Genomic DNA, 22,222 nt, shown 5'->3' with positions numbered 1-22,222 from the left:
AAAAAGGTAGCCTCCAAAGCAAACAGGTGAAAAACAACAAATCCTTAAACCGTCTCAGCCGAGAGAAGCAGATGCTCTCTAAGTGGAATGGTACTTTACCGCCTTCCGTGTGGATAGCGTGAAAATGCAATGGGAGCTACAGAGGTTTGGAGGGTGTTGAGCGTGTTGATCGCAGGAGACGCTTTCCTCACAGTTTCACAGCACCACCCAACTTTCCCTCAACCCTTTGCTTTCCTCTGGCTTCGTTTCATGCTTTTGGGCATTTGTGGGGGACCTGAGGCTTTATTTGCAGAGTATCCCTAACAGCAGTGAGGGTGGCAAAACAATGTTGCAGTGCTTGATGAGGTTATAAATACTGTGAGGAGGGCCTAAAGTGGGGTTGGAATAATAACAGACATATTAAAGAAAACAGTGGGAATGCCCACTGAAATGAGAGGATCAATTCTGTTCCTTCGTTCTCCCCCAGAAAGAAACGCGGTGCTGCTGTGCCGATGGGCCGTACGTCAGAAATGGTTTTCCAGTAGGGTAATGAGAACGGCGGATGTGAGGAGTGTTGGGTTGCTTTTAAATTGACATATTTCAGTGATGTAGAAAGTGGTGCCTGTTTATTGTGGCAGTCTCAGGAGACATGGATGAGGCAGGAAAGACAAACCCCTCTTGGCCTTCCAGCCTGAGGTAGATGCTTTGAGTGTAGCCCCTCAGATCTTTTCTTTGTGTGGGGGTGGGCTGTGGAGGGGAGAATTGCATGGTACAGTCTTGTTAACTTGTTTCTAACTCCACAATATACTGGTCAGCATATGCTCCCCTGCCTTAGCCTTCTCTATGTCCAAGGAGAGTTTGAGAATGCTCAGAAGTCACCGTGTCAGAGGCAGATCACCATCCCTTCAGGTCCAGAGCAGCCAGGACTTGGCCTGAAAAACTGACCTCGTAGTTCGTTTGTCCGGAAGTGACTGCAGTGGCCCTTACTATTGCTGCAGCTGGACATTTATGATTTCTACCTTGATTTTTCAGATGATTTTTTGAGCCCTGACAGTGTTCCATGTACTGTGGAAGGCACTGGGGAAGTTAGACAGGGTCCCTGCCTGCTCACAGCTTAAATTCTGCATCCCCTTTATCTTCTAAGTCTTTGGCCAACTGCAGAGGAAGCCACCTTGAAAGATGCATGCCCCCACCCCCACCCCTAGAGCCCCTGCCACGGGAGACCTGGCTGGAGGAAGCTTACTCCTCCTGGTAACCAGGGTTGACACTGGTTATAATAATATTCCACGCAGAGGTTGCTTGTACCGGGCTGGCCATCCTTGGTGCGCACATTTGCCGAGAGACGTGCACTTAGGTTGGGACTCAGAGTATCCTTAGCCGGAGTTCACGGCCGAGGCATCCTTCAGCAGCTTATGTTCTCTATGTAGGTAGGATGCACACCATCACTTGTGCCCAGAGCCAAAGCTACTCACCCTGCAGAGGCCCCCCTCCTTGCAGAGAGCTCTTCCTATAGCATCTCATTTAGTTGGTTGAATATTCACTTTAAAGCTCTGTTCTGCACTCATGGGCCTGTTATCTCCAGCTGACTGTTTCTTGCATTTGTGGGTATTATTTAAGACGGCTTCATCAACTTTGTTACCTACGTTTTACTTGGCTCACTCTAAGTTTGCAAAAACATTTTTTAACCTAAAAATTTCTTGTTTTTTTCTTTTAAGTTTGACTTCTACCCTCTTTCCTTTTTTTTTTTTTTAAGTCTGTTTTATTCATTTCAGCTCTGAATGTCAAAAGAGTTCCCAGTTTCTTTGTAGAAAAAAATGAGTTATACAAGAAGAAACAGCTACCTAAAGGAAGTAGGCTTGTGCTTTCCACCTTTAGGATCATCTGTTTTGGTAGACAGTAGGTGTGTGTTGGTAGGTGTGTGTGGCTTTGGGGTCACCCGTCTCTTAGGAAGTGCCGTATTATGGAACCCCATCTTGTAGGAGAAAGGTTCTGAGGCCGTGTGCGGGTCTGCCCTTCTCATGGGGCTTTCCTGCTCTTGGTGTTCCAGCAGCAGCCTTCTGTGATGGTTTGAATGTAGACCTGGCCCCACGATACTCCCAGACGCCTTGTTGGGCACGTGGGATGGTGGCTTACAGACGTTTTCTAGGGGAGTTGGGTCAATTTTTAAAGTTTCTTTAAAGGACTAGCATAGTGTATTCCAGAAATGTATTTCACGGACTCTTGTTTTTGAGGTCCAAGGAGGGGTTCTTTTTCTCTGCCCTTCTCCCCAAAACAGGACTTGTACGCCACTGCCAGGGAGAAAGGCTTGTGCCAGGTTTGTTTACAGGTGAATTCGCACCAGTGATGCTCGTTAAGGGTGGTCTCCTCAGTGAAGGTCCTTTTGCTCAAGGCACTTGCATCCCAGGGCAGTGCAGGTGTGCTGCCCAGTGAGGAGCACAAGTTGATGCTGGAGCCTCAGGAATGACAGGGAGGCCTCGTCACAGTGAGAGGACCCTGGGGTGAGGTATGCAAAGCTGCGGCCCAAACCTGGCTCGCTGCCCTGTAAGTCTCAGCTACGGACCTTGTCATTTAGCCAGGTTTGCTGGAACCAGATGTCAAATGGAACAGTACCTGTCCCATCACAAGCACTTTAAAACTAACAATGTCTACAAACCTTAAGAATTAAACAAACAAACAAAAAAGAGGTTTACAGTCTCATCTCAAGAACTAAAACAAGAGAGAAGCTATGATAAATGACATACAGGTGTTAGGATGTGTACAAAAAGTGTATGTGACGAAAATACACCATAAAGTTAAGCAAAGGAAATAAATAAATAAATAAATAAATAAATAAATAAATAAATAAATAAATAAATAAATAAAAGTTAAGCAAAGGGCAACCTGGGGGGAAACATGGCCATTTTCTGACACAGCGAAAGAGCTAATTTCCTTAATATATAATGATCTCCTACAAATCAATGAAAAGGCCAATAACCTAAATGAAAAAATCATCAGAGAGTACAGGTAGACAGTCCCGAGACAAGGGAGTAGCAGTGGCAACTAAACAGAGTGAGATAGTTAGCCTCACTTGCAATAAAAGAAATAGCAATGAAAATTCTCATGAAAGACCCTTTGCAAAGATCCCATTGCAAAAATTAGCATCTTCTTGGCGCAGTGTGTTGACAGGAGAGCCAGGAAGCAGCTACCCTTTCAGCTGTTGTCGGAGGGCGTGTACGTGGGGATGACCTCTGGCAGTTTGGAAATATTTATCAAAATGAGAAATGCCTGTACGCTTAGAACCTGCGCTCGCAGTTCTGTCAGTGGATGCAAAAGATGCACATGCGTGAAGTGAAGGGTGTACAAAAAATTTGCATTTCCTCGATACAATCAGAAAAAAAAAGTAGAAATGACAGGAGTGTCCACTAAAAAACAGCTGCATCCTGTGTTCAAATGTCAGCACCAGCTCTGCTCTCCCACACACCATCCCCTCTGCTGCTTGCTTTGCTGGTTCTCAGCCAGGTTTTCTCTATTTGATGGCAGTTCTGGGCTCACCTTCACAGCAGGGACGGTGGGTCTGGCCAAGTTTAGGGCTTGCCTTTTATTGGGTCACCCCTCACCTGTGAGCAGGGGAATGGAATGTTCCATAAATTGACCTACAGTGGAGTAAATGTCTCATTTATATTTTTACAAATCCAGTCCTCTGACTCTCACTCCCTCCTGTCTTCATTTCCTCTTCATGTCCCTTCTTATGTCAGATGAAGCAACAGAGTCTGAGACCTATTGTATTTTCAGACATTGTAATTTTATGCATTATAATTAAATCATAATCATCGCATCAATCTTATGAGGTAGGAGTTAATATAAAGGTTAAGCAACTTGCCTGAAGTCACAGCAGATAAGTGACAGAGCTGTGCCACGTGTGTTGGCACACCCTGCTCTCATCCTGACTGCCAGTCTGATGCAGCAGGTCTGGGGCGGGGCCTGGGCGGGGCCTGGGCGGGGCCTGGGCGAGACCTGGGTATTGGTGTGTAGAGCTGCCCCCAGCTGATTGGACCAAGCGGCCGGAGCTGGGAACCACTGGTCCATGACACCAGTGAGTGATGACTTTCACTCAAGATCTCGACGGAATTAAAAGCTCAGCTTCTTGGTGCTCTGCGTGCAGCCTGGGGATTCTCCTGCACACTGCCAGGCCTGTCTTCATGTAGGAAACTCATCTCTGAAGTAATAGGCGCTTGGGAAGAATTCCAGCAGGCAGTGGGCAGGACCCTGAGGTAGTAAGGCCGGCATGCCCGAGTGCCTTGAGGGCTCCACAAGAAATTTGATTCTGTCTCCTTGGCTGGTAGTTTTCCTTGGCTGGCAGTTGTCAGGTTCACATGAGGTGGCTCTAGAGAGACTTGGGGAGCCCAGAGGAACTTTGGATGACTTGTTTGTTCTCATCTTCTGCACGCCTGGAAAAGGTGCTCAACTGGATTGGGGGATGGGATGGAGGGGACAGGAAACTAGGAGAGAAGTGCAGCTTCTGGACAGAAAATCAGCAGACAGATACACCGGCAATAGGGACTAGGGGAAGAAGGATTAAGAAGGGGGGAAAAAAGCGGGGTGGCCAGATGGCTCAGTTGGGTAGAGTGCGAGCTCTGAACAAGGTTGCCAGTTCAATTCCCACATGGGATGGTGGGCTGTGCCCCCTGCAACTAAAGATTGAAAACAGCGACTGGATTTGGAGCTGAGCTGCGCCCTCCACAACTAGACTGAAGGATAACAACTTGGAGCTGATGGACCCTGGAGAAACACAGTATTCCTCAATATTCCCCAATAAAATTTATTTTTTAAAAAAAAGAAGGAAAAAAAGCCTTTTTAAAAGGTCCTTGTAAATCAGAAGGAAAAGAGGAAATTGAAATTTTAAAGTACGTGATTAGGGTTTAAGTTCAGTAAACTTCACTACATGTAAACACTTAGTATGTTCTGTAGTAGATGAATGGAGGAAAAGTAGGACTACTTTTGTTTTTCTTCCCAAATGTCACTGAGATGTTTGTGTTCTCTTAGATACATTTTAAGATGAATTATGCACATCAAATTACCAGACACTTGAGATGGAAATATATGTTAGTAATATTCAAAGAGAATTATGTGCTCCATTTCCTTTTCTCAGGAAAAAGAAGCAGGCAGAACTTATATTCTGAAAGAAAATGTGAAAATCGCATTAGAAGTCAGAAAACCCTCACCCCCCCCATACCCCCCATTTGTTTGATTTGTCATTGATCTGAGATCATGGGAGACTGGAATCACCAGGGGACCTTCAAAAACAGATTGGTGCCAGGACTCACTCCAGACAGCCAATCAGGTGGCCCGGAGTTCCAGGTAGAGGCCTGATTGGCCAGGGTCTGCAGTCCAGTGAGCAGAGGGCACAGTGAATGTAGCCCCTGCCCTGTCCAGCACTGGGACTCTGGTCCCGTAGTCTGTGCTTCTGACTTTGCCAGTGATGTCACACTTTTGGGCAGGGATCTGCAGAAGCCTACCGGCCCCTAGCACCTCCTTTGGAATAATGGGAGTTAAGTAAATGCACACTGATGCCTATAATGGGGAGGAGACTGTCTCTTCTCACAAGTAACCCACATTGATCTGTCTTGCAAGTGGGTTCATTCACTCACTGTCCTAACGAAAGTGGGTGCACAACCTGGTCTGTGTGGCAGAAGATACGCGAGGGGTTCTTTTTCAGCCCTACTCTTCTGCCTCTGAAACCAAGCCCTGACCTTCTTCTCTCCCAGGTCCCTTTGTCACGCCGCAGCAGGACTGGGAACAAAAGATGATTGTTTCACCGGTCCAGGATGCCAAAAGCAAAGGAAGCCCTCCTAGAGCTTTGCAGCCCCCCAACAGCACTGGAAGCCCTTATCCTCTGATATTTACTCAACACCTGACACCTCCTGGGAATCTTTCAAATTGTTCTGGAAACAAATCATTCTGCCTCAAGTGCCTATTTTTAGACTTTATAAAGCCCACGTTCGATTTTTGCTTTCATTCTCTCTATCCACTAAGCCTGCTATTTGAAAGGCAAGGAGATCTTTTGTCTTTAAAAGGTCAGCACCCTCTGGCTCACTCCCCACAGGAACCCCCAAACCCTGGAATGCACTGGGGTTATGTCTCTTCCCTCGTTCTGACCACAACCAAAACCGCAGGTGATGACCTTCAGACCAGAGTAGTTGAGACAATACAATTGGGGGAAGAAATTTACTTCAAAACAATGAACCTTGAGTTAAAATGACAATAAATTGGTACGTCTTAGAACTTTTCATCTGCCCTGGGCATGACTTGTTCAGCGAGACGGGTTTGAGCTTTGAGTTCTCCAGTTGGCTGTCCAAGTTCAGGACAAGTGCACGATGGTTACTAGCTCAGGGAGTGAGCAGCTATCAAGTTCAATAACGAACTATAGGAAACAGGTTTCAGTCTTTGAGGTGGGGGGGTCTTGACCACATTCCAGTCCAGCTGCTCTTTGGCCAGAGGTTTCGGCTTTTCTCTTCACATGAACCCATGGCAACCGTGTAACTTTCAAGGCAGTGATAATTCAGAGTGAAACCCGAGACCAAAGGCAATGGTGGGGGCAGTTTCATATCGTCTCTCCCCTTTCCTTTTCCCTTCATTTCCGACCTTCTCTCCTTGTTTTCTCCCTCCCTTTCACCTTATGGGGCCACACAAAAATAAAACAACTCAAGTATTTTTTATTTCGTATTCCTTATTGAATAAATAAAAGTTTTAGGATTCGTGTTATTAAATTTAAAATAGGTAAATTGCGTATTGTCTAGTGAATTCTCTAAAAAAAAAAGCCAAAACGCTAATAAAACCAAACCAAGTGTTCCTTTAGGCAAAATGAAAAAAATAAATTGGGAAAACAAAAAGAGGACATACATTCATAGAAAAGATTGGAAAGCATGCGCAGAATATTAACACCGTTTCGGGGTAGTAGGGTGATCAGTTAATTTTGCTTTTTGTATTTTATAAATTTTCTTCAATAAGTAAAGTTTAATGTTACCAAATATATAGAAAGAAAAATGTGCATGCCTAATGATCTAGCCAACGTGCTTCAAAGGAATTCATCCTAAGGAAATAGTGAAGAGTGTATTAGCATAGCCTTATATGTCCAAAGAATTAACTATAAATGTAAGGGTGAAATTCGGTAAATCAGTAACGCAGTTCGAGTTAGTTTGCAGTTGAAGTCACTGCTTGTATCTAGTACGGCTTGCTATCTAGCTACCTGTAATTAGATTTAGTTTGTTTTCAGTTGGATCCACCTTGATATTGGCTGTTTTCTCTTTGTTTCTCCCCTACTGATTAACTTTTGTTCTCAAGGCTCCCCATATCTCATTAATTAACAACATCCTATCCTGAAAAGAGCAATTTCTGAATCCTCAGGTGCCCGCACACTAGAATCCAATTTACAACTCCCTTGCAGTTTTTACTGGTGATGCATAAAAGCCCAGGCCGTGATGGCTGAGTCTGGGAGATAACATAATCTTCCAACAGACCAGACCCCCAGGAAGTGATGTCAGCCCTCCAACCTGCCTGACCAACTCCCCCGTTCCTACTTAAGAAAAAGCTAACATGAAGTTAGTGCAGCTGTCTACCAGACTCTGCCCTGGTGAAGGAGTCTGCCAGTATTTCTCTTACCCCTCTGTCTCGGCAGCTGTCCCTATAAGACCCTGCCCCCGACAACCCCCCCCCCCCATGTTTCTCTCCTTATTACCCGAAACAATCCTCATCTCTGGACACTGCCATGGGCATTTTCTCTCTGCCCTAACTTTGTAGAGTCTGTGAATGCTTTCACCTTTTGCGAATGACCAGGGGTTAATTCCACACCAGGACAATAAAGATCAGAAGTTGTTTGTCATGGATTAAAACAATCTAAATTGGTTTCATAATGGTATATGTCTAAAATGAAATAGTATGAAGCCATTAAAACTGAGTCATAGATATGTATTTGATGATATGGAAGCATTTTATAACAGAATGAAAAGGTAAGCCACAAATTGGTTTGTATAATTTGATCCCATCTTTTTGTAAGAAATATACACACATGCAGAGATAGTGAAGATTTGAAATGGTATTATTATACTACGTTAAGGTATTATTTGTGTTACCTCAAAGAAAGGGATTCTTGGATATTTTCTTCGCCTGACTGTGTGTATGTTAATTTTCCTGGAAAGGATCCATTTGCTTTTGTAGAAATTGGATAAGTTTATTTCAGTTTTAGAAAATAATCGCCTCTTTATTTGAGTGAGAACCTATGATTTACACCTCATAGCTGACCTTTTACCCCCATTGTTTAAATCCATCTTCCTACACCTTCAAGGGAATGAAAGTAATAATAAAAAGAGCTTAAAATGACAAACTGCTGAATGGACTATTGATAACTGTAATGGCTGAGATTTTCAATTGCCATTTATATCAATGAATAGTACTCTTTCTTTTCTGGTGTGTTTAGGTTTTTATAGCAGAAGTGGCACTGCTGTTGATTGCACTTTATTGAGGATTTGAAGCTTAATCTTTGTAATTGGGAGCTAAATAATGAAAATTGTTCTAGATGGTGTTACAGTAAGTGAATCTCTGAGCCCAAGGGCCTGGTGACAGTGGCTGTATTTCAGAATTCAGAAGCTGTTTTTGTGTTGATTTGGGTTTTACAGCTACGTTCCCTGGGCTGAGGCTGGCGGAAGGCAGCCTAAGGTAATAGGTAAATTACTAAGGAAGACATTGACTTACTTTGTAGCAGTTTAGGATTTCATTCGTGAGATAGGCTCATTGAAGATCCATTACAGTTAAGCTAGAACTTGGTGTATAACCAAAGTGTTACATTGTATGTACAGATGACAAGTGTTGAAGACGTCAGGAAAATAAGACCTGGATGGGCAGTGATTGGCAGGCCCTGACAAGCTCATCCATCCTGGAACCCCCGGAGCCAGCATGGTACTTGGCACATGGTTGGAGCTAGATAAATACTTGCTGAGTGAGCTGGCTTTCCCAGCCTGGATTCCTAATACACGAGCCTGGGTCATGAAACTTCAGGAGAGGAGCTGCACCACACATATGAGTAGGGTTTCCAGGCGGGAATTCCCGCCCGTTCTCAGGAATTTTTTTCGCTTTCCTGTTGTCGAATCCTGAGATATAAACTGCTTTCTGTTCTCCACAATGAATCATTTCTACAAAGTGACGGCCGATACTACCAACCACCTGGGTTCAAGGAGCCGATTTTCCCAATTTCCCCGATTTCCCGACCAACTTTTCTCAGGATTCGGGAACGGAAAAGCGGAAAAAATTCCCGAGAACAGGCGGGAATTCCCGCCTAAAAACCTTAGCGATAAATAGGAAAAATGTCTAAGAGATACATTGTGAGTAGTACGTTTATTTCCCATTGTGGGTATTACTGGGTTCAAGGAGCCGATTTTCCCGACTTCCTGACCAACTTTTCTTGGGATTTGGGAATGGGAAATCGAAAAAAATTCCTGAGAATGGGTGGGAATTCCCACCTGGAAACCCTACAAATGAGCACTCTGAGACTGGGAGAGTAAATGAGTGGTTCAAGATCACAAATGATTCCTGATTGTCAACACTACTGATTGCGTGTTAGGTGCACCATTGATGTACTAACAAGAGATGAAAATGGCAGGCAAGTACCTTTATGACTTCCTATGACAGGCTTGCTGATTTCAGAAAGGTGAAGATGCTGTAAGTTGCCTAAAATGAAACGAAGATAGTTAACGGCATCAGGAGGTCTCCTGACACTTTGCTTATCCAGTTAGCAACTCATGTTAGCCCTTTGACAGTTTACCGCTTACTTGAATGTCTTTACTAGGTTGTCTTGACGAGCTTTGGAATGTCTATAGAGTTCGTTTGTTTCCTGCCTAGCTTTCTGCTGGGTTGGCTGTGGGGGTGCAGCCCACGGGTACTTGTGTTTTCCTTTCAAGGGAGTTCAGTAACCATCTAGTCATGTGGAAAGCTGCTGTGCTGGGAGCTGGAGAACACAAGAGTTTTGGGCCTCCAAGAGTTTATTATCAATTGCTAATTTGAGCTCAGCCTGGCCCTTGAATGTGGGCCATAGATTTCCAGATATTAAAGAAAAAGAAAAAAGATCCTTTAGTATATAGAGTTGTCTTTCTTCCTGCTTACTTAATTTCTGATTGTTTTAAAAAAAAATTGGAATCTAAGTGTGGTATGTCATGTTCCAACACAACATGGCAGCCTGCGTGGCTTTGAGGGTGTGACTGTGATGGTTGCAGAGGTTTTCAAAGTAAAGTGGCTAAGAAGAGAGGGAGACCTGTGTGTGTGTGTGTGTGTGTGTGTGTGTGTGTGTGTGTGTGTGTTGGGGGCCATGTGTGGACTATTTCTTGATACAATCTATTTTACATACGACGTGTTCTTTGCTCTATTTCATATATGACAGTGTACATCTGATTAGAAGACAGAATGTACTAAAATTTACCTCTTGAATTGATCTAGTATAAAACTGAACTAAATATCAGTCAAGTACTTAATTTTATAGTGGTTTCAAATAGCCTATTGGGGTAATGTGGGTAAAAAGTTTTTACATAGTATAAACTTCTGAAAATGTCTGTCTTCTTTTGTACCTAAAAGGGGCATCGGCCTTCTTCTGTTGTACTCCAAGCAGATGCTGCTACTACATGGAGACAGATTTGCCAGCTGTGGCACAGCTGGTCTCCCAGGCCTTTTAACAGCTGCCTATGAAGCACATGTAGAGTCTTCAACTAGTACTTGCTTCGAAATCACTAGTATCATTTTAGAGAGTGTCCCCGTGACACCACTTACGTGCAAAGTTTTCCGATTTCTTCCTTCTCCATGGCCCTCCCTTCCTCTGGCTAATTTTTCCTAAGGTTGTTTGTTGCCTGCTTTTGCAAGCCTCCAAGTAGTTTCACCATGGACTGATGGAGGCTTCTAGGGAGGGAACTGGTTAGGAGCATTTCGTCAAATGTCACCCGATTGGTAGCTCTTTGTTTGTGACCCGATGTCCAGTGCATTCTCCGCTCTGGAGAATTCTGCACAGAACAACTCTCCTGCACCCACGCAGGTCGTGCCCGCTGGTCAGGGCCCAGCTCAAAGGCTGTCTCTGATGTATTCTGGCTCTCCCACTTGGTCTCTTCACTTGGTAGAGGTGCCTGCCTCATATTTTCCGTTAGAATTGGCTCTGGGCTGCTACATTCTGGGAACAAACACACTGGCTCTTTGATTTTCTTTTCTCCTTTTTGGGAATTTCATTCCTTGTAACCAAATCACCAGATGTTGGGTGGGAGAAGACGAGGTGATGGCAAAGAACAGAACTTTTCTCCTCCCTCTTGTATTTAGCCGCCTGATGAAAAGCCTGTGGGAAAGAAGGAAGGTTGGAAAGATCTGGTGGGGAAGCATGAAGGTTGTCCTTGAGCAGCCAAACTTGCTGCCAGGAGGTTAATGCAATGGGGAGAATGGATGGAAGATGATGTATAGTTCATGACTGCAATACACAGGAGCTACCACCAGATGGCGATGATGGCTTCTTGGCCCTTTGGACTCTGGGACGCCCCTTCCTGGTGAAGGTCTCTAGAGCATGTATAACCTTGACCTGGTACTCAAGCTGTTGTCATTCATATCAAAGAGTGGTATTGTAAGTAACCTGTGAATTCCATTTTAAGAAACAATTGCCTTTTTAAAAGCAAGCATTAAAGAAAAAGATCTGGCTCAATTAAGAGCCTATTCTTTAACAATTTTGGCTCTTAAAAGTGGGCATGACCTTGGCCTTGAAGTGGGAAGCTACAAGGAATTTGGGGCAAAAACCTCTAACTTGGGCTGCAACTTGGTATCTCTGGCAGTGTTTGTGCCGAGGGACCATATGATCTGGTTTTGACCGTTGTATGCCAAAGGGGTCTTTAACTTGGCCTCCGCAACTGTTGGAGACATTGGTTAAAATAGAGGTAGGAGAAACAAAGAGATTTTGCTGTTGGATATGCACTGGATCAGTTTCTAAGTTGAAGGACGGTGAGAGGGGTGCCTGGCTAATTGAGGACAGTACTTACAGAGTCACAAGCCACTGGAGGCGAGTAGGTGAGAGCAGAAGAGACAGAATCCTGTAGATTTCAGGACCACTGGTCTCTCCACCTGGGATCTCACTGATTTCGCACAGTGGTCCCTGAAGGAGGTTCCAGGGCTCCAACGCTACAGATAAGGAAGCCAAAGGTGAGACAGGTCAAGAAGCTTGCCCAGAGTCCCCAGCTAGTGAGGTCGTGGGGATGGACTCCAGAGCCCGTTTTGTCTGATGAAAATACATGCTCATTCCACATCTATGAGGACAACAGAGCAGTTCTTTCAACAGTAGTATCCAGAGGAGTTTCTTCATTTCCTTGAACGTCCTTCCTCTCAACATTGGCATGAACATTTAGGAAAATATGCCATTCATTTTCCAAAAGGGACATTCTATATGCCTTGGGGGTCCCAGAGGTTTCAGGGTCACCTCAGCCAGGCCAGGCGTGCACTTCTTACTGGAAGTTAGTTGTTAACTTTCATGATGTTTTGCAGGGGGGCAGTGTTGTGGGATCGTGGTTTGAATTGGTAGTTGTGCCTCTCGAATCCACAAAGTTCCCTCTGTAAGTCATTGGTTCTGCTGCCTCTGATGAGCCACTTCGCTCTTCCCCACATTGAATTTGCTCTCACTTTGAGCAAGGCAGGCACGAGCAGCAGCTGCCAGCCCAGACAGGCCTCAGCAGGACACCAGCCGGTACCGCTGGAGGGTGTCGGGGTGGGTGGCTCTCAGTGGAGCCCTGCCTGGGCGGTAGCTGCCTCAGAGCCCTCCGTCTCGGAGCCTTGCTGGGAGCTCGGGGCTCCTGGGAGCTCGGCGCCGCCCACCTCCGGGCTGTTGATCACCTGTCAACAGGGGGAACTGGCAGAGACCAGGCTTTCTCCTCGCTGCTGTTGTCAGGGGAAACACACCACCATCTGCCTCCAGACCAGCTCTTTCTGTCTCTCTTCCCCTTTAAAACGAGGTCTTCCTGCCTGGAATCTGGTAAGTGCCACAAAGGATTCCATTTTCCTTGGTTAACATCAAGAGAATGTGCTCTTATAATGGATTCATTAGTTTTAAATGTGCCAGAATTTGGGGAATGAACCAACCTTCCTCCTTCCCTTCCTTCCTCTTTCCTTCCTCCTTCCTCCCATGTCCATGAAACATTTTTTGCATGCTTCAGAAATCAAATATGTATAGTGAAAATTTTTAATTCTGTGTATAACCTCTGTCATCTTGTTTGAAACCTTTTTTTTTTTTTTCAGTGCACGGAAAAATCATTATACAGATATTGCTCTCTGGTGCCTTCCCCCTTCCCTTTTGTGAATACATGAATGCGTTTGTCATCACTGTGTTCCTGAAATGTCAAAAATAGACACAGTGAAAGGATCTGTCATGCAGAGTTCAGAAATTTCACCCCCAGGTGAAATGAGGGACAGATCTTTAATTTTTTTTTTTCTGTTTAGACTTCATTGTGTGTTAAGTTCAATTTTAAGCACAGGTAATGCAATCAACGAGGTCACAGTGGGGCAGTGTTTTAGATTTACCTTCATTGTTTTAGATTTGCCTCCTGGGACACAAACACCTTCCTCACTTGTTTTATAACCTTTGCAGGAAATGCGTGAGGGTGAGTCACATAACTCCCAATTTTAGCTTTCACTTGTGTTCACACAGATTAAATGCTTTTGCTCTGAAGTGGATAGATATTCAGTTAGGAACTTTACAAAATTTTAAATGAGGTGCTCCATACTCCTCCGCCTCCAAACATGTAAACTTGTATTTGCTTTAAGAGAAAGTAAAACTGACGCTTCGTCTTTTCTTGATTCGAAGGTAAAGGGGACTCACATTAGATGTCGTTAAAAATGCATACAGAAAATTAATCTCCAGGAGTCTGTCATCTTTCTATTCTAGATTAATCTCAGCAGGAATCAGTGTGGTTCTACCTTTTTTTTTTTTTAAACTTGCATCACCTAATGCTTTATGGCAAATATATGCCTGGAAGAAAATTCAATTACGTAATACTGGAATGGAAGAACCAGGGCCATGCTTGCTCTTTTTGGGTGAGTCTATACACAGCCTTAGACAGCGTGGTAGAGGAGCTCCTGGTGAATTTTATGAGTTGTGGAGGAGAGGTGTGTGGGGGCGGGGGCCCAAGCATGTGCAGCAACTTGAAGCATGACAGAAAGAACACTTGTCAGACACCTTCAAAACCCTGCCTGTTGGTAACATGTGAAATTGAAATTCTGACCCTGTTTGCTGGACGGTGACCCCTTGTTTTGCTTGAGAATTGCGTGGTCTTGGGTCCCTGGGTGTGTGAGAAACAGCAGAGCAGCTTAATGAGTAGGGAAATGCCATCCTTTCTGTGTGTGACTTGAAATTGTGGAGTCGAAAGGATCATCTTAAAAGGAGATGTTTCCACTGACAAATGGACGATGGGAGACGCAAACTCTGCAGACCTTACCTGTTTAGGCTTCCTTACCTGTAAACTGCCTTGCACGTGAGGAGAGACAGTTACGCCTCATTCGTGATAAGGAAGAACAGGAAATAAACCCTAGAGAATGAACTGCAGCTGTGAGTGGAGAACAGTTGTGGAAGAAAAGAAGAATCCCCCTACCCCTCCAAGACACCCCTGTTTGGCTCTGCTCCCTCTGTGCCATTGCGATGCCCTTCTCCTGAAATGACCCAAACTGTGTGTTTGGCAACAAGAAGCTGCTACGTTATCTAAATGCATTTCTTTCAGCTTGTGAACGCCCATCCCTTGCCAAGGGGCCTGTGTGCCTGGTTAATGATCTTTAATGTAAATGACTGTCTGCCCGATTAACATTTAGCTTGCTTGGTACCAGACAGGTTGAATTCTGTGGTCCTCCCGAGATTTATTCTCTGCCAGCCATCTGCCCACCTACCTGTGGGAACTGGGCACAGCCAGTTCTCTCTGTTTGTGTGCTCTTTCCCTCGGGGGGCGGGAATTCGGTGTGAGCCAGATGAGGTGGAACCAAAGGTATTGGGCAGAAGGGAACAGCTGCACAGCATCCTGTGTGGTGGGAGGGCTCCCGGGTGGGTGGTTTCCAGGCTCCTGAAATTCAGACCTAGTGAGCCTTTCCGCTGAGCCTGCTTTCCAGAGGGCTGCTGACTGGAGCTCCATCCAGGTGGCCGTGATAGTGGGTGATCCCCATGTCTTAATTACAAGTGCCGGCTGCCTGGGTTTCTAAGTGCCTTGGCAACTGTCTGCTCAAGTTACTTTCTTCCTGGTAGGTCACCTGTTGGCGTTTCTCCATGAAGGAAATAGACGCGTGGATGGTCTTGCAACTCTGGGGTGGGTAGAGTTAGCCTTTTTCTTCTGACCTAAATACTCGTATATGTATTGGTGATTTCTACATACGGATGCCTAAAAAAAGATATGAAATAGCTTTCATAGCCACAAAAATGAGAATGTCCTTTTTTTTTTTTTTTTATGATGTTAAGAAACAACTTTTACGACCAGTTTTTAAAAATCTGGTGGCACCCACCCGTAATCTGTCAGGTTTCCCTTAAGAATTACTACTCCTGTTTAACGGTTGATTATTGAAGTATTCCTCTCTAAGCAGAGTGACACGAAAGAAACCCGGGGACATCGGCCTAAAGCATTTAGAAGGCACACACTTCCATTAGAGCTTTCATCTTTCGCTGGCCTTTATTTCCTTCCAGGAATTGGGGTCTGTCGTAACCGCCGGTGGCAAAATGATGCTGGGACGTGTGCTTTTGGTCCTCTGAGGCAGAATGTGAGGGGTTGGGTGGCACCCAATGTCATGAGTCGTCTGCTTGGCCTCTTTCCCAGACCAACTTGTGCCTTATGCTCGGTTGGTGTGGCCAGTTGTAGAATCTGATGTTTACTTGAGAATCCTGGGATGGAAAGGATTAAGAGGGGTTTCGAACCCAAATTCCTTATTTCTAGGGAATTCTCAGGTCTATGCATTACATTTATTTATTGCTTTAAAAAGTACTAACTCTTAACAGATGGGGGGGGCATCCCGTCATTTTGCTTCTTTGGTCTTCCATAGTGATAATGTTTTCTGAGACAAATACCAACTTTATGGTCTAATAAAAGATTTTTTAAAAAGTTGTTTACTAAGTATTGCTTTGTCTTGTGCACCTGAAACTAATAAAATTATATATATATAAAAAAGGAAGCCTTGAGTTAAGAAAAAAAAAGTTGTTTAATCCATGTTGAAATCTTACAGTGCTATTGAAGTCTTATTATATTTATTTATATTTATTGTGAATTGCTTTATCGTTCCAGTTGTGCTTCTTTCCTCCCAGGGGATGCGTGGCAATGTCTGGACACATTTATGACTGTCCTGTAGTGGGACAGGCTAGGGATGCTGCACAGCCTTTTACGGTGCCCAGCGCAGCCCCTCATCACAGAGAAACGTCCAGCCAAATATCAGTAGTGCCAAGGCTGAGAAACGTTGCTCTAAGGAATGCACAAAATTAGAAATGTCCTGGAAAACCTGAAATCTCTGGACAGCCTATCCATAAGGAATAAAAGTTTTTTTTGCAAAAGTGTTTCATGGGTCCTGGTTGAATTAACACATGAGTGGACCATGTGGATTGTATAACATAGTATTACGGTGGTAAACTGTCTTTCTTTCGAGTTAGAATTATTGGCAAAGTGTCTCGGTGTAACATTATTTAGTAGACAGTTACTTGATAGTTTGCTAGTATCATCAGCCTGAACAGAGGATTTGATTGCATTGTCAGGCAGGACAATCCCCTCCGTGTGTGGTGGAAATGACTCTGGCTGCTGCTGGGAAGACCCGGTCGTGGTCAGGGCATCCCTGAGGCCATCTGTGGCAGAGGACAGGCTAGGGGTGTGCCCGCTTTTAACCTCACTGTGTTGTTGGAGTCTGAAATGAGAAGGACTTGTGGAATTTTAGACACAGAACAGAATGTCAGTCAGTGAAGTCTAATCATCTTCTCTTTCAAGATAAACTCGAGCGTGGAAAGGTGGACTTCCCTTTTCTAATCATCCTGACGTGGTTTCTCCCTTGTTTCAGCTCTTAGGGACGTTTCCCCTGCTCAGTGAATGCACTTTCCAGTTAATCACGTGCTCATTTTTGGCATCTTGCGTTGTCGTCCTGCCTTGCTCTTTGACATCGAGGTTGACCTTTTATGCCCATCACTCCTTAATTTGGTCAAACTAATGTTGGGGAGGGGACAATGACGTATGCACCTTTGGGTTCGGTCGTAGCCATAGAGGTGTTTTATAGGTTTCAGACCCCCAAGATGCTATTTGTTGATCAGATTTAAATGACACACGAGCTTAACATGACAGAACCAGTCTCAGTATCCAACTGACTTCCAGATTGGTATTCTTCATGCCACAACCCACTTTATACACATGGAAACTCCTGATGTCTCTGACAAGCCTACGTTCTCTAAGATGGTGGTTACCGTAGGCATAGATTAAGGCTGGTCGGTTCAAAACCAACTCTTGATGGTGTTTCAGCTGATACTTGCATTATTCTTGAGTTCATTTTAGTTCTTTATGTTTGTATGTGCTGTGTTCGCTTAAATAGCCTTCCTATGGTAAATTTTAAATTGTAAGAAAGCCAAAATTGCACCTTGGAGCAGGACATTAGAGAAAAACAGAAAATCTGAATAAAGTATGGCCTTCAGCTATTGATACTATTAATATATCAACCTTGACAAAGATATCATCCTAATGCAAAATGGGGGAAACTGGGTATGCTCTGTACTAGCTTTGCAATAATTCTGTAATTCTACAGCTGCTCTAAAATAAAAAGTTTATTTAAAAAAAAAAAATCCTAAAATTGCCACCATTTTGTTACAAGGATAGTAGTTCATTGTATTGTTTTCTTTTTCTTTGAAATAGGCTGCCACAGAATTGAATTCCTTTTTTGCCTCCCTGCTCTCTACTCAGGATAGCCACGAAATGCCCTTCTCAAAATGTGGCCAAATTGGTTTGAGCCATTTCAAGCCATTATTGTGTGCCTGCCATGGCACTGACTCATTTCTAGGTGGTACAGTGAAAAGACCAGACAGATTTTTCAGGTTAAAAGGTTACATCAACAGAAAGTGTCTTTGTGGGTGCCAGTTGAAATATAATCGGCTGGGAATGCTACCCGCAATGCTCGTTGGACAATGGGACGTGTCCTCTTTCTGTTGGGCCTCCAAAGGCGTCTGGGTGACAGATGTCAGTGTGTCCCTGCAGCCTGGTGTGATTCAGTGCCTATCAAAGAGGACTAAGGAATTGTGGTTTCTGGGCACCAAATACACATGTGGGCCTATTGTATTTGATAAGCCACTAAAAATATTTTTGTGTTTATAGAACCATGGATGTGTTATGGGAGAAATGAAAAATTAGTGTGAATTTTTAAAGTCCTACTGGAAATTGCAGTACCTCAGGCCTGTGGCCCCCACCCTGCTCCTTTCCTGGCATGGAGAGTGGGGACCAGTCTGAGAAGCACTGGATTTGGAGATAGAAGAACTTGAGCCCCAGTCAGTTTGAGTCAATTACCTTAGCTGTACACAAGCATAATAGTCATCCTGAAGTTTTGTTGTGAAAATGCAATGAGATCATGTAAAATACATAGCTCCTCAGTAGCCTTCCCTTCCCTCAAGCTCTGGCCTCCTCTGTGATACCTGATGTAAGGGTTGTTGCCCTTCAGGCCAGAAGCCACCAGTCCTGCCCCAAGTTTTTAAAGCTAGAAAAAGACGTTAGACATGGGTTCATCTTTCTCATGTTACAGCCGCCCTGGGGACCATGGTCTTCCTGTTAAACTCCTTCCCTCTGGTCACCGTTGGCCAGGCGGTCGTCTAGGGCAGAGGTACTCAGTGTGTTCATGGGCCTGCAGCATCACCTGGGAGCTTGCTAGAGATGCACGACCTTGGGCCCTGCCGCAGACGTACTGAATCAGAGTCTGCTTTTCACTGGACTCCCCGCTGCCTCCAGCACAGTCAGGTTTGAGTGTGGTCGTCTCACAGCGATGGTTCACTGGCGAGGACGGTGCAGGTCCTTTCAACAAGTGGATTCACTCCCTCCGCCCGCCGCACCCCTCCAGTCTGCCTGTCCCTGCCTAGAAAGGGCTCAGCGTTGATCTCTTTGGAGGCGGAGTCTTGCCTGCTTAGTGCAACCTGCAGCCTGCAGCCCCCTTCATGCACAGCCTTCATCCTTCGGGATTTATCTGTTACGTCACGCTCGTGGTACTGGGTTAGTGCTCTTGCTTTTATTTCCTGACTCTGTTCATGTTAATTTGTGCATTTATGGTGCATTTTCACATCATTGATGTGAAGGGCCTTAAAATGCTAGTGTGTATATCACGCTGAGAGTTTCATCATCGTTATTATTATTAGCTCCATTTCTTTGCTTTGCTGCTGCTATTGTGGTGTGTGTGTGTGTGTTTGTGTAGGTGTGTAAAACTGATAATATTAGGCCTTGATGCATACTTGAATAAACCTTTATTGGTAATTATTCCTTTAATTATCCAAAAACTGAATTGGCAAGCTGAAGTGACTCCAAGGGGTGAAATCATTGTCATAATAAAATCCTTTACTATTGGATTCAGTATTTCCAGTCTCTTACATTTTAGTTTTAGAAGGTCAATTTTTAGAAAGTGGAAGTAATAATGTATCTAAATTCAGCGCTGAGGTTTTACACTGGAGGAAAGATTGTTGTTATAATATGTAGTGTTCGTAAATGTATAAGAATAAGAGGGTGTTTTTTTTAAGGCATCTTTTTATACCAAGGAACAGATGATCCATTTAGACACCAGTCTAAACTATGTTAGCTGCACCCAAATTAGTAAATGTTAAAATGACTATGACTGGTAAAAACATTTTTCAAATTCTTTTTGCTTTTTATATAATTAAATGAAATTCTCCATTTGGTAGTTGATCTCTCAGATAAATTAAGTCTTGCCAGACTGTCTGAGACAATAACTAGTGAATCAGACCCTAAAAACTTGCAACATTTGAAAAATAACTACAGCAATTTATATGGCATAATTAATTAAAGACTTTTTTTCAGTATTTACAAATTTGTACTTACAAATCTTAGGCTGGCTTAGGTGAATCTAGTTCAGCTGCTGTGAAAAAGCCATTACTTCCAGCCACAGAAAACAACCAGTTTCAAAGAATGACTTTTAATTTAAAAATTCAGCCCTTTTTGAATTTAAAGCTCTAGCTGACCTCGTTACCAGATTTGTCATGGTATCCAGGCACTTCACTTTCTAGGCACAAATGAACTTACAGAATGGTTAAGGACGATTCATTGCTTCACAGGAAGCATTTATTTTCCTTTTGGTGTATATGTGACAGGTCGCTATTTGGTATACAAGTAGCTATTTGGATACCTTGACTTCAAGATGCTTATAGTCTAATAGAAACCTTGCAATTCCCGCTGGGCAGGGTTTCATGGAACATTCTAGCCAAGTAAATGAGTAGGCATCTCCACTGGTGAAAATTACTTTTGTAACTTTACAGATACTTGACATTATGTTGACTGGCAACAGGTCGTGATGGATGGGAATTGCATGTGTTTCTGAGACCCAGTTACTCTTTTAAAATCAGGTTAGAATTTCCATCATGTTTGTAGCATTAAACATTTCATTACATAAAGGGTTTCATAAGTATGGTGCATCTTTCTGAGAGACACTTGGTAAAAGTTTAAAAAAGGAAGACGGTGCCAAAAAAAGAAAAGCACTAGAAAAAAGATCAAATAGTTGGAGATGAAGCAAAACGCTCCAGCTCTGAAATATATAGAGTTCAATGAAGAAAGAAAAGAAAAAATAGGTTAAAAAATAAAAAGTAGGAAAGACAGGAACTCAGTATTCTGCCAAGTAGAATGTGTAGCTGATGCAAATATCCAAAAGGCATTGAGCACCTCAATACAAGAATTTGGGTTGCAAGTCAAACTAATTGAACAAATGTTATTTTATGAACAATAACAAGATATTCGAAGACCATCTACCAAGTATAATAAGTAACACAGGATCAACTGTAGGTATCGTCATTTAGCCTGACCTATGTGTGTCTCCTGCTGTTTAGATCATTAGTCTTCTTAATTGCTAATGAACGAATGTGGTTTTATGGTCACCAGCTTCTAGCTACTACTTAAACAATCCTAGGCCAGTAGGAGTGTGAGCCGTAGAACGCTGAGCCAACAACACTCCTGGTCAGCTGCTGTGTTCACAAATGGCCAAAGGGAGGACAGATTCGAGAATGATAAATAGTCACCTGGCAAAAATATTTGTCCTTTTTCAAAATTGTGGAAGTTATATTTAGGAGAAATGTTTTTGGTAAAAATATTTGGAAGTTTGTTTTATAATCAGAAGTAGCTTGAGTTATTTTGTCTAGAGGGAGGGGCGTGTCTGTGTGTGTGTGTGTGTGTGTGTGTGTGTGTGTGTGTGTGTGAAAGAGAAAGTGGGGAGGGATGGAGAGAGGGAGGGAGAGAGAACGAGAGGGGCAGGTGATAGGGACAGGAGTTTGTCAGTTGGGAGAGGGAAGTGAGATGATTAATTGGTGCAGAATAAGAATAGAAGACATGTAGGATGTAGGCTTTTGAAACTTCAGGGCTTTCCATTTAGTCATTAGCTGAAGACTTATGGAGAGATGGCGGAAACCACCAATAATTAAGAAAAGAAAAAAGCATAATGAAAAAGGTCCCACACACTTTTCCTGGTATTCAGGTAGAGTGTAGTTCTGGTCCAACCAAATTCTCCTTACTTTCTTTCCCACCCAACGGCTTGGCTTTTCTTCTAGTCATGCTGACCTGCCTCAGTTCCCTGTCTATGTTCTGATTTTCACCTTCTTTGTGCCATTCTTCATGCTATACCTTGGGTTCTCCGTGTGCGCTGGCCTTGCTTATTTGGAGAGACCAAGTTCAGACACCATCTTCTGTATGAAGGCTTCCTTAATTCCTTTCCATTGCGATAATGTGATTCTCAGAGAAATAAAAAATGCCCCCCTGTGCATCTTTGCCTAAATATGGCTTAGTTGAACTGGACAAAGTCAGTTTAAAGGTTATACCACGCTTTCTACTCGGATGAAACCAGTTTACTATGTTCGTGAGCTGTATTCACACTGGGACGCTACCTCCTGTCCTCAGATGTCAATCCTTGGAGGACACATCTGCCCAAGGATTAGACAGATCCATCTTTGCCTGTCACGGTAACTTAGGTGTAGAGATCTGGCATTTGAGCTTAAGATTTGTGGGAGAAATCACAAAATAGAGAGAAA

The 22,222-nt window shown here is 43.7% G+C and overlaps 1 protein-coding gene across 5 annotated transcripts in view; it reads left to right on the top strand.

Annotated features, from left to right (window-relative positions):
• Nucleotides 1-22,222, top strand: part of NEDD4L (NEDD4 like E3 ubiquitin protein ligase) — a 309,137-nt gene that overhangs the window by 110,466 nt on the left and 176,449 nt on the right. Inside the window, exon 1 of one of the 5 annotated variants that reach the window (XM_074339906.1) lies at nt 12,489-12,988. The exons of the other annotated variants lie outside the window; for them this stretch is intronic. The gene's annotated coding sequence lies outside the window, so the exon portion shown is untranslated. Of the gene's footprint in view, nt 1-12,488; nt 12,989-22,222 lie in introns of those variants that run through there. 5 annotated transcript variants of the gene reach the window in all.

Source organism: Rhinolophus sinicus, linkage group LG09 (genome assembly GCF_036562045.2).
Source record: "Rhinolophus sinicus isolate RSC01 linkage group LG09, ASM3656204v1, whole genome shotgun sequence".
In the NCBI taxonomy this organism is placed as follows: Eukaryota; Metazoa; Chordata; class Mammalia; order Chiroptera; family Rhinolophidae; genus Rhinolophus; species Rhinolophus sinicus.
Note: the sequence above shows the minus strand (reverse complement) of the source record. Positions and strands in the feature narration are given on the sequence as shown.